This window comes from Mustelus asterias, chromosome 2 (assembly GCF_964213995.1).
Source record: "Mustelus asterias chromosome 2, sMusAst1.hap1.1, whole genome shotgun sequence".
In the NCBI taxonomy this organism is placed as follows: domain Eukaryota; kingdom Metazoa; phylum Chordata; class Chondrichthyes; order Carcharhiniformes; family Triakidae; genus Mustelus; species Mustelus asterias.
The window spans coordinates 46,567,110-46,582,749 of record NC_135802.1 but is presented as its reverse complement, the minus strand read 5'-3'; the positions used below and the strand labels follow the sequence as shown (position 1 = coordinate 46,582,749).

General features: G+C 44.1%; 1 protein-coding gene across 3 annotated transcripts in view; it reads left to right on the top strand.

Moving 5' to 3' along the window:
* plxdc2b (plexin domain containing 2b) overlaps window positions 1-15,640 on the top strand; it is a 404,160-nt gene that overhangs the window by 105,272 nt on the left and 283,248 nt on the right. Inside the window, exon 1 of one of the 3 annotated variants that reach the window (XM_078234678.1) lies at window positions 11,761-11,919. The exons of the other annotated variants lie outside the window; for them this stretch is intronic. The gene's annotated coding sequence lies outside the window, so the exon portion shown is untranslated. Of the gene's footprint in view, window positions 1-11,760; window positions 11,920-15,640 lie in introns of those variants that run through there. 3 annotated transcript variants of the gene reach the window in all.

Genomic DNA, 15,640 nt, shown 5'->3' with positions numbered 1-15,640 from the left:
AATTACCCTATGTCTCAGATTGACAACTGATTCTGCGACCAAGGGGTAAAGGAGCATGTCAGCAATTGGCTGCATTCATCTATTATTGACAATTCAGTGGGTAGAATCTTCACGATGTGGAGATGCCGGCGTTGGACTGGGGTAAACACAGTAAGAAGTCTCACAACACCAGGTTAAAGTCCAACAGGTTTATTTGGTAGCACAAGCCACTAGCTTTCAGAGCACTGCCCCTTCATCAGGTGAGTGGGAGTTCTGTTCACAAACAGGGCATATATAGATACAAACTCGCATCAGACTTCACATGGTAGGTCTTGACTTTATGTAAATAGTTATTAAAGGCTGTTTCACATCCCTCCCAATTTTCGCTTTCATTGAAGTCAAGAAAATAAAAATCAGGACAGATGTAAAGCTTTCTGTTGACTGTTTTTGCCTATATCATGCTATCATACAAAGTCAAGACCTATTATTGTGACATTATAAAGTTGGAGGGAGGCAGACCAGGCATGAAACTCACTACTAACAGCCCAGTGGTTGTCTGTATTTTAAAAGTCTAATCTAGCTAAGCCAAGATACTATTACCAAAAAGAGTTTACGATTGGCTTTCTATTTAAGGGTTCCTAAATATTTTACAAATAACATGCAGGGCGAATGATACATCTGACTATGCACTGTTCTTTCATCTCTGTTGCATAACAAATCTATTTAGGTTTGAAGCCTGTGACACAATTCAGTAAAGCTATTTATCCAGTCTGCCATCTGAAGATACAGGCCAGAGAATTCAGCTGTGGAGCACCCTTGGTTATGGAGCTATGGGTGTTGAACTGTGCAAGCAGCATCTTCTAGAGGCGACTGCACCATATGCCATTTTTGGTGAGGCCACTAGCAAGACTTTAGGAGCATGTACTGAAAGAATGCTGAATAACAAATTAACGTAATGCTGATTTGATTGTACCAGTGCCATTTCTGATATCGAGGCCCCGGCTACTGCCTTTTTTTAACCTTGCACGCTGTACATTCATTCAGTAGCAGGAAGGAACCCCATCAAACACTCTTTAAATGGATTATCAACTAATTTAGAAGTGGCAACACAGTGGTATACAGTCAGGAGGGAGAGGCGCTAGGAATCCTCAGCATTGACCACAGACCCCATAACGTCTCACGGCATTCGATCACACGCAGGCAACAAAATCCCATGCTGATTGCCACATCCTGTCATCGTTTAGTTGATTAATTAGGAGTCTTACGTTTTGAACAACACTCAGAAGAAGCACTGAAGTGGAAGAAGTGGCAAGGGCACACAATGTCTTCTGGGTGCCCAAGGTCAGTGCCCATTACCAAGAGTAGCTCGGAAGCACCACTACTGACTGAGTTGGTCAGGTCCTGAGAACATATCTGCCAGCCTTAGTCTGAGGCAAATGGTGAAAGAATCAACAAAAGGCAAAAACCAACTTGACCTCAGCTTCACCAATTTACCCATTACAGATGGACCTGTCCATGACATTATTGACTGGAGTGACCATCACACAATCTTTCTGGAGACAAAGGGCGGAATTTTCCCATCCGCGATGGCAATCGTAGCTGGCGGGACAGGACCACGCAAAGGTCCATTGACCTCGGGTGGGATTTTCTGGTCTTGGGTTGAGCACGGAAATCCCATCCAAAGTTCTGTCTTCACATTGATGACACCCTCCATTCTATTGTGTGGTACCACCACTGTACTAACTGGGATTGATTCAAATCAGATCTAGCAGTTCAGAACGAAGCATCCATGAGGTGCTGTGAACCAGCAGCATGAGCAGAATTTTATTCTACAGCAATTTGTAACCTCATGACTATGCATGTTCCTCACTCCACCATTAACATCAACCCAGGGGACCAGCCCTGGTCCAGTGAGGAGTGTAGGTGAGCAAACTAAGAGTAGAGCCATGCACATCTAAAAGTAAAACCGGATTATATGGGTGTTAAAACAGCAGAAACCGCTATCAACCTAGCTAGGTGATCCCAAAACCAGTGAGTCAGATCGAAGCTTTGCAGTCCTACCACATCCAGTGAACAGTGGTGAACAATTAAACAATTAACCAAAGAGGAGCCTCCGCAAATATCTCCATTCTCAATGATGGGGGAGTCCAGCACATCAGTGCAAAAGACAAGGCATTTGTTACCATATTTAGCCAAAAGTGGCCTCCTTCTGAGATCCCCAGCATCACAGAAGCCAGACTTCAGCTAATTAGATTCACTTCTGTGTGATGTCAAGAAACAGTTGAGCACGTTGAATACAGCAAAACTATGGGCCCTGACAACATCTCAGCTGTCCTTCTAAAGACTTGTGTTCAAGAACTAGTCATGCCCCTAACCAAGCTGTTCCTGTACAACTACAACACTGATATCTTCTCAACCAAATGGAAAAATTGCCAATGGAAATCCAGTCTACACCTTGGACAAATACAATCTGGCCAATTACTGCCCCATCCAGCTACACCCGATCATCAGCAAAGTGATGGGAGGTTTTGTCAACAGTGCTATCAAGTGTCATTTACTCAGCTATATCCTGTTCACTGACAGTCAGTTTGGATTCCATCAGGGTCACAAAGCTCCAGGCATCATTCCAACTCTGGTCGAAACATGGATTAACAGTTGGACTCCAGAGATGAGGTGAGAGTGACTGCCCTTGACACCAAAGCAGCATTTGACCAAGTGTGGCTTCAAGAGCCCTGGCAAAACTGAAATCAATGGGAATCTGGGGGAAAACTCTCCACTGGCTGGAATTATACCTTGTACAAGGGAAATTGGCTGTGGTGGTTGGAGGCCAATCATCTCAGCCTTGGGACATCACTGCAAGAGTTCCTCAGGGTAGTGCCCTGGACCCAACCATCATCAGCTGTTTCATCAATGACCTTCCCTCCATCATAAGATGGGAAGCAGGGATGCTGACTGATGGTCGTAATGTTCGGTTCCATTTACAATCCCTCAGGTAGTGAAACAGCAAGCTTCTGCTTGCAGGAAATCTTGAATAGCATTAGGCTTGGGATAACCTGGGTCAAGTAACATTTGAGCACATAAATGCCAGGTAATGACCATCTCCAACAAGTGAAAGTCTTAATCATCTCCCCTTGACTTTCAATCAGATCATCACTGAATCCCCACCAAAAACATCCTCGTGGTAACGTTTGAACAGAACCCTGACTAAATCAGCTACATTAATAGAGTGGCTACAAGAGCCAGTTGGAATCTGGGAATTCTGCAGTGAGTCATTCACCTATTTTTTGGATTATTCATTCGTGGGACATGGGCATCGCTGGCTGTCCAGCATTTATTGTCCATCCCTAGTTGCCCTTGAGAAGGTGGTGGTGAGCTGCCTTCTTGAATCGCTACAGTCCATGTTCTGTGGGTTGATCCACAATGCTGTTAGGGAGGGAATTCCAGGATTTTGACCCAGCGACTGCAAAAGAACAGCGATATATTTCCAAGTCAGGATGGTGAGTTGCTTGGAGGGGAGCTTGCAGCTGGTGGTGTTCCCGTTTATTAGCTGCCCTTGTCCTTCCAGATGGAAGTGGTCATGGGTTCAGAAGGTGCTGTTTAAGGATCTTTGGTGAATTGCTAGCTGAAAGCTTGTCCACCATCGACATGGCATGAGTCAGGAGAATGATGGAAAACTTTCCATTTCTCTGAATGAGCCCAACTCCAACAACTCTCAAAAACACAGCCCCATTCTGGACTATAGGCAACCCATTTGATTTTTGCCCATTCACTGTCTTAACGCTACATTTTGCACTCTCTCCTTTCCTTCTCTATGTACAATATGCTTTGTCTGTACAGTGCACAAGAAACATTACTTTTCACTGTATACTACTACATGTGACAATAATAAATCAAATCAAATCAAATCATTCCTATATCTCTGGCTCACTGTGGTTCCAGCAAGTATTAGCAATAAGATACACTGAAACAACACATCAAGGCTCCTTCAACAACACCTCCCAAACCTGTAACTTCTATTGCCTGGAAAGACAAGGACAGCAGGTGAATGAGGCGCCCACAACCTGCACGTTCCCCTTAAAGTCATGCGCCACCCTGACTTGTAAATATATCACTGTTTCTACACTGTGCTGGGTCAAAATCTGGGAACTCCGTGCCTTAACAGTGCTGTGGGTGGACCTTCACCACAGGGACTGCAGCATTTCAAGAAAACCAATATTGAGCAATAAATGTTTCCCTCACCAATGATGCCTAAGTCCTGTGAAAGAATAACATAAAATACTGTCACCTCCTTTCATCACATAACTTATTATTTTTGACAACATGTGGAGGAATCTATTTAGTCCCAGCAAATATAATACAAAGTTATGGCTGTCCATAACTGTCAGTCTCATAAAAATGGGCAGAAAGTTTATTGAACGTTGAATGTTGGACTCCTAAAAGTTTCAAGGATGTTTAAAATAACTTTGCCCACAACTGGTCTGGTTTACATCTCAACCTCTCTGCTCCCCAGTCAATTTCCAGGACTTAGCCTTGTTGTTCGACCGAGCTAACTAACCTTACATTGGCAGAAAGGAGATGAGGGGGGCAATTCTGCCATCCTGCTGTGATTTGTGGGATTCCCACCAGCGCTTGTGCCCCACTAGCGTCTCCCAGCACCGCAGACCACGTGGGAAATCGGCGGGGAGGTGGGGCTAGCATTTAAATGATATTTTACATATTATTTACATGCTATTAGCAGGCCTGGGACTGAATTCTCCAGGCCCGCTAGCCTCTCCCACACTGCCAGAGTGTTTCACTCCAGCAGGATTTGGAGTAGCTCCCCACTTTTGGGGAGCTAGCAGCGTGATCCTGCTGGAGTAAAGTGGGGGGGAGGGTCAATCAGGGCCTCCCAGGGAGGTCGGGCAGCGGGGGATGCCCCCTGGGCATGGGCACCCTGGCAGTGCCAGCCTGTGCACCCTGGCACTGCCCAAGGGACAAAGTGCCCATGCCCAGGGGGCACCTTGGTACCAAGGAGTTGGGGCATATGGAGCAGGGCCTATTGGGGCGGGGCCGAGGAGTGATTGGTGGAGGTGGGAGCCCTGCTGCCCCTCTGTATTGGAGTCGATGGGTGCAGGAGAGAGGCCAGTGATCAGGGCGGGTTGAGGGGTCTGCTGGGATGGGGGATCTGCCGGGTGGGGGGTCTGTCGGGGGTGGGGGGTGGGGGTGGTGGTCTGCTGGGAGGGATTGGCACTGCGGGGGATGCGGGGGACTGAAGACCGGGGTGGTCTGGAGAAGAGGACGGGGATGGGGGTGTGGGAATGGTTGGGGTGGTGGGCGCAATTGGACCGTGGCAGTGTTGGAGTGGCAGCATTGTGGGGGTCACGGGGCTGGCCAGCAAAAGGGAGGTTGGCGATTTGGGGCCACTGAGCATGTGCAGAGGCCTGCTGGTTTCAGCCTCCCCGGCGGGAATAGACCCCACCCTCTGAAATGTAATGAGATTCACGCTGGTGGCCTGTGCAGTGCACAGAGTCTGGGAGATTCTAGTGTGAACTCCCACTGAAAAAACCAGCATGAATTACTCCAGTTTTTCTGCAAATTCAACACTTAGAATTTGTTTGGGAGAATTCAGGCCGAGTTGTCTCAGAACACCTGTTTTAGCAGCAAAACAATTTAAATGAGACCCAGTCCACTCAAAAATTTTCAGTCTTTTTACTTTTAACACTGGAAATTATTCCTGTGGAATTGCAGATTTAAAACATTTACCATTTCTTGAAGGTATAAAATTTTCATGTGTGTTTAGTAATAGTTTCAATTAAAACCTTATCATTTGTAACCTGCTCCCCTTAAAAGGATTGAATCATAAGGCATACGAACTGTTGGATTAAAGTTGACCTTACCTTACTATACTTACTATTCTCCATAAGGCACAAGTTTACTTTAAAGTTGCAAGGTTAAATGATAGAATACCTATAGTACACAAGAAGGCCATTCGGCCCTGCACCGACAACAATCCCACGCAGGCCTTATCGCCATAGCCCCAGGTATTTACCCTGCTAATCCCCTGACACTAAGAGGCAATTTATCATGGCCAATCAACCTAACCTGCGTATCGTTGGACTGTGGGAGGAAACCAGAGCACCTGGAGGAAACCCAGAAAGACACAGGGAGAATGTGCAGGCTCCACACAGACAGTCACCCAAGGCTGGAATTGAACCCGGATCCCTGGCACTGTAAGGGAGCAGTGCCAACTATTGTGCCGCCCTTGGGCCTTGTCAATTTTAGTTCTCCATTTAGCTCATTTCACTGCCTCTTTCTTGACGGCATTACTTGATCAGTTTTCGCAATTTGTAGATTGCTACATTGACAGTTTTGTTTTAAGGTGATCTCTATGAAATTTGGTTAGAATGACAGTGATCATAACATAATCATTATGATCTGCTAGGCATTCAACCATCAAATACAAGGTGAATGATGATTGGAAATATTGAAATCTGCAGTTAAAGTCAGTTTCTGCTCATCATTATTGAATTTTTTCAACAGGGAAGGAGCCAGTTTTATAAATGGAACATAACCAATGCATCAGATCACATGAAATATAACTTATCTGGAACCACTAGATGTTGACTCTTTGGTGGATTGGGCTGAAATGGTCGCCTTGTCAATCTGTTTATGTGTGAGCCATGGTGGTGAGTGTCAGCTGAGAGCATTACATTGGAGTCAGAATCCAATTATTACTGAAGTCCTCGCACAAAAACATGAAGGCTGCTGGATAGCATTGTTGAAAATTGACAAGAGCTAAGATTCCAACCCCAATCCAGTGACATTGAAGCACAAAGCAGAACAACTATTGCTGCTTCTGCCTGACATGAAGTACACATTTCTTTAACCTGTGCCTAATGCTCCCTCCACTCACAATGTCTGTATCTTTAAGACCTGATTAGCTGTAAAGATTCACATTCTAATCAGTATTCTGTAACTTGATTTTTTGTCTCTGTATGCCCTGTTTGAGAGCAGATATCCACTCCATCTGACGAAGGAGCAGCGCTCCGAAAGCGAATGGCATTTGCTGCCAAATAAACCTGTTGGACTTTAACCTGGTGTTGTTAAAACTCTTACTGTGACATGAAGTACCTCAGCACAGATAGATGATAAAACCTAGAACCTTTCTGCTCACTGGATAAACTGACTAAGCTATTGGAGGAAGTTTTCAAGTACTTTACTGATGTTTCGAATAGGTAATCTATATAGGTAAATAGTAAAGAACATGTGTTCCTCCCTTCTGACCAACTTGGTCTTGTACAGGCTTACTTTCATTGTGAAACTGCGATTTCCTCCGGGGTGCTCCGGTTTCCTCCCACAGTCCAAAGATGTACGGGTTAGGTTGACTGGCCGTGCTAAATTGCCCCTTAGTGTCAGGGGGAGTAGCAGGGTAAATACAAGGGGTTACGAGAGGACCCGGGTGGGATTCGTGTCATCGGTACAAACTCGATGGGCCGAACGGCCTCATTCCGCACTGTAGTGATTCTATGATTCTATTCTATGATTCTGCATAGCTCTCTGTTTGTGGTATGCTCCTCTTTATTTTAATTGTCTCCGATGTTTGTTTGCCCTATCGGTTTATTGACTTTTATGAACAGCTATTCTCCTTTTACTGACAAATAAGCATTATTGATTAGCCTTCAAACTTGCTCATAGCTTGAAAGCTCCTTTCTTCGTTCGGAAGGTGAGCCATCTACCAAGTGCAAATTTGACTTTCATCTGAGACAAATTAAATTGCATGCCTTTCTCTCACTGTAGCTGAAGCTTTCAGTGTGAAGCAGCAAATATGCAAAGCAAAATATTTACTGATGCTGTGCACAGATGTCCATCAGGTTCATGGAAAGAACAGTGTTGTTTGTGGTGTAAGATACAGTGCTGGATCTAATCAACATGCTCGGAGTAACAATTAACAAAGCTACCTTTCCGGCTGGTTTAATATCCTTTGTCTGTCTGGCTCATTTGAAGTGGAAATCCATCCCAATCATGCCAGGACAGCTGATCAAGTGCACTCTTGTGACTTGGCTGACAGCCAGATGTCTGGGAAGTTGCTCAAAATGGAATGCAGTCTTATATTCGTTGTGTGTGTGTGTGAGATTTGATTTATTATTGTCACATGTTTTAACATACAGTGAAAAGTATTGTTTCTTGCGCACTGTACAGACAAAGCATACCGTTCATAGAGAAGGAAATGAGAGAATGCAGAATGTAGTGTTACAGTCATAGCTAGGGTGTAGAGAAAGATCAACTTAATGCTTAGGTCCATTCAAAAGTCTAACAGCAGCAGGGAAGAAGCTGTTCTTGAATCGGTTGGTACATGACCTCAGACTTTTGTATCTTTTCCTGATGGAAGAAGGTGGAAGAGAGAATGTCCGGGGTGCGTGGGGTCCTTAATTATGCTGGCTGCTTTGCGGAGGCAGCAGGAAGTGTAGACAGAGCCAATAGATGGGAGGCTGATTTGTGTGATGGATTGGGCTACATTCACAACCTTTTGTAGTTTCTTGCGGTCTTGGACAGGGCAGGAGCCATACCAAGCTGTGATACAGCCAAAAAGAATGCTTTCTATGGTGCATCTGTAAAAGCGTGTTTGGGTATGACTCATTGGTGAAATCCTGGGGATAGCTTTCACCAACACTACTGAGCAGCAATGAGGTGATAGCATTCCAAAACCCGTAGAGGAAATAATATTCCATCATTTTTTTTTGCACAATTGGTTGTAATTTATCAAAATTCGCTGGAGTCTGGGGAAGTGCCGGCTGATTGGAAAACAGCTAATGTGACGCCACTGTTTAAAAAAGGAGGTAGACAAAAGGCGGGTAACTACAGGCCGGTTAGCTTAACATCCGTAGTTGGGAAATTGCTGGAATCCATCATTAAAGAAGAAATAGCAGGACATCTGGAAAAAAATGGTTCGATCAAGCAGACGCAGCATGGATTCATGAAGGGAAAGGCGTGTTTGACGAATTTACTGGATTTTTATGAAGATGTGACGAGTGCGGTTGACAGAGGGGAACCGGTGGATGTGGTGTTTTTGGATTTCCAGAAGGCATTCGATAAGGTGCCTCACAAAAGGTTGCTGCAGAAGATTAAGGTACACGGAGTTGGGGGTAAAGTGTTAGCGTGGATTGAGGATTGGCTATCTAACAGGAAGCAGAGAGTTGGAATAAATGGGTGCTTTTCTGGTTGGCAGTTGGTGACTAGTGGCGTGCCGCAGGGATCGGTGCTGGGGCCTCAACTGTTTACCATATACATAGACGATCTGGAGGAGGGGACCGAGTGTAGGGTAACAAAGTTTGCGGATGACTCAAAGATGAGTGGGAAAGCAAATTGCGTGGAGGACACAGAGAGTCCGCAGAGAGATTTGGATAGGCTAAGTGAGTGGGCAAGGATCTGGCAGATGGAGTATAACGTTGGTAAATGTGAGGTTATCCACTTTGGAAGGAATAATAGTAAAATGGGCTATTATTTAAATGGTGAAAAATTACAACATGCTACTGTGCAGAGGGACCTGGGGGTCCTTGTGCATGAATCACAAAAACTCAGTTTGCAGGTGCAGCAGGTAATCAAGAAGGCAAATGGAATGTTGGCCTTTATCGCGAAGAGGATAGAGTATAAAAGCAGGGAGGCCTTGCTGCAACTGTACAAGGTACTGGTGAGGCCGCAACTAGAGTACTGTGTGCAATTTTGGTCCCCTTGTTTGCGAAAGGATATATTGGCCTTGGAGGGAGTGCAGAGAAGGTTCACCAGGTTGATACCGGAGATGAGGGGCTTAGCTTATGAGGAGAGATTGAGTAGATTGGGCCTGTACTCGAGTTTAGAAGGCTGAGGGGAGATCTTATCGAGACATATAAGATAATGAAGGGGCTAGACAGGGTAGAGGCAGAGAGATTCTTTCCACTTAGAAAGGAAACAAGAACTAGAGGACACAGCCTCAAAATAAGGGAGAGTCAGTTTAGAACAGAGTTGAGGAGGAACTTCTTCTCTCAGAGGGTAGTGAATCTCTAGAATTCTCTGCCCATTGAAGCAGTGGAGGCTAGCTCGTTAAATATGTTTAAGGCACAGGTAGATAGATTTCTGATCAATAAGGGAATAAAGGGTTATGGGGAGCGGGCGGGTAAGTGGAACTAAACTACTATCAGATCAGCCATGATCTTGTTGAATGGCGGGGCAGGCTCGAGGGGCTAGATGGCCTACTCTTGCTCCTATTTTTAATGTACTTATGTACAATGCTTCTGGCTCCCTTCACGATTCCCCCATTGTGGTTTCCCAGCCAAGATAAGAAGAATCAGAATAAATAACTGAGGTCAACTCCACCCGACTAGGGCCATCTGCCACATTCCTATACTCTGCATCTTTGTTCTTCCATTTACATATTCCGATCTCTTAATGAATGCTATTAACACCATTCCTGGCCTTTACCACCACCTTTTGCATTACCTTTGTCTTTTTGTCAATGCCATCCTGATCAATTACCGTTGGCTCTATTCTTTCTCCGCAGATGCTGTCAGACCTGCTGAGATTTTCCAACTATTTCTATTTTCAAACAGGTGGGATTTGGAGAATTAATTTCCATTGCTATGCCAATGCAAGTGTAAAATAGGGACGATTTTCCAGGGGATCTCCTGCACTATGTTGCCGTAATTTTGGGAATAGCTATGCAAACGTGAGAAAACATTGTTTAAGCGGTGCTTGTCTTGTTTTCCTGGAGTTTCTGCAGTTCTCCAAATGAAACCAGGCAAACTAGGGAGAGAAACTCAACTTCAAGACCTTTAGCACATTTTGGAACTCTGGAGTCTAGACTCATATCAGCAGTTTCAAATGTCAAAAATGCCTCATAAATTACAAAGGTTTTTGTTACAGGAAGGATTAGAGAGATTTGTTGAAATTTTCCATCAAAGTTTCAGACTCCAGTGAGCTCTTGATTAGTTTGCATAATAATTATCCGTGTGGTAATGAGCTAATACGCTCTTTCAAAACAAAATGCTTGGGTGAGATCAAAGTTGCATTTCAACACTAGGGAATATTGGTTGCAACACAACAAATTCTGCAAATGTCTACACTTAATCTAAATAAATTTCCTGTCCAAATATTTTTAAAAATCCAAAGAAACAGTAAACATGTCAGGGTCTGAAGATCAGAACAAAGTGCTGCATCATAATACTGGCTCTACTTGACAGTCATAGACATCTCGTGTTCATTAATCCTATTTTATGAGTGGATACACATATTTTTATGCAGTGCTTTGCATACCCTGTGTGTAATGGATGCTCATGGGTCAAATCTGGCTGCAAGACTCCAGCACTAAAGCCAACGCTGTCCACTTTAAATTCTACTCCTGTACACCAGCCCTGCAAGCAGACACTGAAGGAGTCGAAAACCTGGGTCAGATTTTACGTGCTAGGTTTGCATGTGCTGGTGGAGTTTTCAGATCACTGTGCCCTGAGGGGCGCCAGAGGCTTCTCTGCGCTGTGGCACAAATTTCATTAGCATGTTTATTTGAAGGGGTGTCAAGGTGCATCCGATGGATTCTGCCCCTGGCCAATGCTGTGCAGGTTTAAGGTCTGGAAGATAGCACAGCCACTGAAAGTCATTTTCCTGTGGGCACTACTCTCTTCACTATTAACTTCATGTAGCAGGAAACTCACAATGGTTCCCCTACCCCACCTAAATCAATCAGTGAAGTCATAAAACCTCATCTGCAGGTTTTAAGAAGGACCCCACAGGTTTGAGGTGGATTTACCTGCCGCCTGCTCTGTAGAACAGGTTAGCATCAGAAGTTGTGGGATAGGAACAGAATGGCCACAGGAGTACTTTTGAACAATTTTCCACACCCGTCAGCCTAATTAGTGTTCCACTTTTATATAGTGCCATCCTATTTCGGGCGGTATAATCGGAGGTGCTGCTTGTGTGTTGGCACAGCAAATGGTAGGTGCCAGGCTGCCCATATTCCAAAGGGAAACTTGAATCAGCTGCCAGAATGATTTTGCAATTTGGATATTATGAGGAGTTTTTCTGAAGTCATGATAATTAACTCTCAGGCCAATTGTGATTATTTAATGTTAAAGTTAGTCATTTATTAAAATAAATATACTTAAAACACAAGACCACCTTTACATGGTTTAAAGTACAATCAAAACATTTCCTTAAAGATTTTGGCTTGAGCTAAACCCCCTTTTGATGGCAACAGTCCTTATAGATTTTCTAATCTATAAAATTCTAGTAATGTTACCACCCAATGCTCTGCTGCTCTTATGGTGTCCTCTGAGGGTGATGGCAAACTGGTGTTCAAGGATCTGATTTCATCCTCGTTCTGTCTTGTTGGAGATCTCACTGGTCACCATACACGAACACAGGCTTCAAGTCTTTGTTAAATCTGTTTTTACTCTTTGTTATGACCATAAGTCATAGGAGCAGAAGTAGGCCATTTGGCCCATTGAGTCTGAGTTGCCTGAAATCAGCTACTTTCAGTCTGTTTTTGGCTAAGCAACCCTATGTTTCATTGTGATGCAGACGATTCTATCGGCTGGCTGGGCCGGAAAATCTTTTTAAAGTGTGGAAGCGTTGTTTGTATTTTTACAGCTTCAGTTTGATGGCGAACACTCTGCAGAGTGTGAGACCAGGGTCCTAAACTGTTGCTTATACTGTTGATTAGACTCTAATCGCCAAGCTTCAGTCATGTAGCTGCCAGCTGGAGACATGAAGGTGTATGTGTGCATAGATCCCTGAAAGTTGGGAATCAAGTAGATAAGGTTGTTAAGAAGGCATATGGTGTCTTGGCGTTTATTGGTAGGGGGATTGAATTTAGGAGTCGTAGCGTTATGTTGCAACTGTACACAACTCTGGTGCGGCCGCACTTGGAGTACTGTGTGCAGTTCTGGTCCCCACATTACAGGAAGGATGTGGAGGCTTTGGAGAGGGTGCAGAGGAGGTTTACCAGGATGTTGCCTGGTATGGAGGGGAGATCCTATGAGGAGAGGCTGAGGGATTTGGGATTGTTTTCGCTGGAAAGGCGGCGGCTAAGAGGGGATCTTATTGAAACATATAAGATGATTAGAGGTTTAGATAGGGTGGATAGTGATAGCCTTTTTCCTCTGATGGAGAAATCCAGCACGAGGGGGCATGGCTTTAAATTGAGGGGGGGTAGTTATAGAACCGATGTCAGGGGTAGGTTCTTTACCCAGAGGGTGGTGAGGGATTGGAATGCCCTGCCAGCATCAGTAGTAAATGCGCCTAGTTTGGGGGCGTTTAAGAGATCCGTAGATAGGTTCATGGACGAAAAGAAATTGGTTTAGGTTGGAGGGTCACAGTTTTTTTTTTTAACTGGTCGGTGCAACATCGTGGGCCGAAGGGCCTGTTCTGCGCTGTAATGTTCTATGTTCTATGTTCTATGAAATCAAATAGCTGGTTGGTATAAGCTCAGTTGTACGGATCATAATGCCGTGATCAGCAGTAAAATCTCACCAGAGCCACTCATGAACAAATGTTAGTCACTAAAGGTGTTTTATTTTATGATCATTGATTCAGTGCAGTTAATGTTAAAATTATTAGGATTTGCACTGAAGTTTACTGCACTGAATGGGTTAAAGGGAAAATGCTGCAGATGCTGGAATCTGAAACAAAAACAGAAAATGCTGGAAAAACTCAGCAGGTCTGATAGCATCTGTGGTGGGGGAATAGAGGCAACGTGTTGAGTCTGGCTGAGCCTTTGTCAGCGCGCCGAATGTGTTATTGAATATCGGTACTTTGTTAATTTCCAAAAAGTAGATGAGTATATGTTTGCCTAATGTTGTTTTTACCTTAAAGTGATCTCACTGTAAAATGAATGAGATATCGCTACTGTACCTGGAGTAACTGACATTCACTTAGCGAAAACAACCATGAAATGGACCAACTCTACTGGCACAAGGTGGTGATTTTTCTGGCCATAGTGGGCTCAGTACCCTGCCAGCCGACCCCAGGCCAATCTCAGGACTTTTGCATTGTATGTTTAAATAGATCCTTCACCTGCTAAATTTAGTTATTGGCCAGAAATCAAGTCAGACTGTGACTGATTGCTCTTATCAGTATTGTGGAATTAGACCCGTGGTTTGAGGGCATGAAGCAATGAAAGGGTGGATTCCACTGTAAAACTCCTCCAGAACGTTGGTGGCTATGCTGTCATACATCGAGTCCAAAACTCTGGAATTCCCTCGCAAGATCTTTCCACTTCTTTCTTTAAGACTTTCTTCAAAATTGACTTATTTGACCCAGATTTTGGTCACTCCTGCCTTTCCTCAATGTTAACTGCAATCTAGTTATGCTTCTGGGAAGTTCCTCAACGTTTTGCTAAGTTAAAGGATGTCAATGTGTGCTGCTGAGATTGGAGGACGCTGAAACCAATGGAAGGCACTGTTCCAAACAAAGTGGCGTGTAATTGAAATGTTATTTGAATTTTATAGCATCATAAACAATGGTCTCAGAACTTGTCAGTCTACATCATTAATGATAACTATTTTAAATCTCAAATTAGCTAATTTACATTCATGTGTAATGTGGTAGCACAAAAATAATTGCAAAAGCAGCAGCACGGAACTCAGAATGTAGCATAAAACTTTCTACACACACAATTCAGCAGTATTGTACGTAGTCACTGGTTTTCAGTTTCACTTGTTTGTTTTCTTTTTCTTCTGGCACATATATTCTTATCCCTCATTGTGATCATTCTTGTTACTGTGTCACCCCTGCTCAACTCTTAATTCCTCAATAGTGGGTTTCCCTATCTGATCTGAAAGGAGAAGAGGGACATCAACAGAGAGATGTTGGACAAGTCAGGCAACCCCAGTGATTCACAGTGCCTATCTGCCAGTACCTGTATCGACAGAAAATATGTGAACATGCCTTCCTTTGCCAGGTATATGGAGCTAGATTCTTGCTACCAAGGCAAATAGCTCAAGTCAGAAAATTTCCTGAATTGGCAAATCCAATCTGGCCAATTACCATCCCCATCAGTCCACTCTCGATCATCAGTAAAGTGTTCGAAGGGTCATTAACAGCATAATCAGGTTACGCTTACTCAGCAATAACTTTTCCACAGATGCTCAGTTTGGGTTCTGTCAGGGTCACTCAGCTCCTAACCTCAATAAAGCCTTTGTTTAAACATGGACAAAAGAGCTGAATGCCAGAGGTTGGGTGAGAGTGACTGCCCTTGACATCAAGGCAGTATTGAGTGTGGCATCAAGGAGTCCTAGCAAAACTGGAATCGATGGGAATCAGGGGGAAAACATCCACTGGTTGGGGTCATACGTAGCACAAAAGAAGATGGCCATGGTGGTTGGAGATCAATGATCTCAGCTCCAAGACGTCTCCAAAAGGTTTTCAGGAAGTGTCTTAGGCCCAATCATCTTCAGCTGCTTCATCAATGGCTTTCCTTCTATCATAAGGTGAGATGTGGGGATGTTCGCTGATGACTGCACAATGTTCAGCACCATTTATGACTCCTCAGACACTGAAACAGTCCATGTCTAAATGCACCAAGACCTGGACAACATCCAGGCTTGGGCTGACAAGTGGGAAGTAACATTCGCACCAAACAAGAACCATCTCCAACAAGAGGGAATCTAATCATCGCCCCTTGACATTCAATAGTATTACCATCATTGAATCCCCC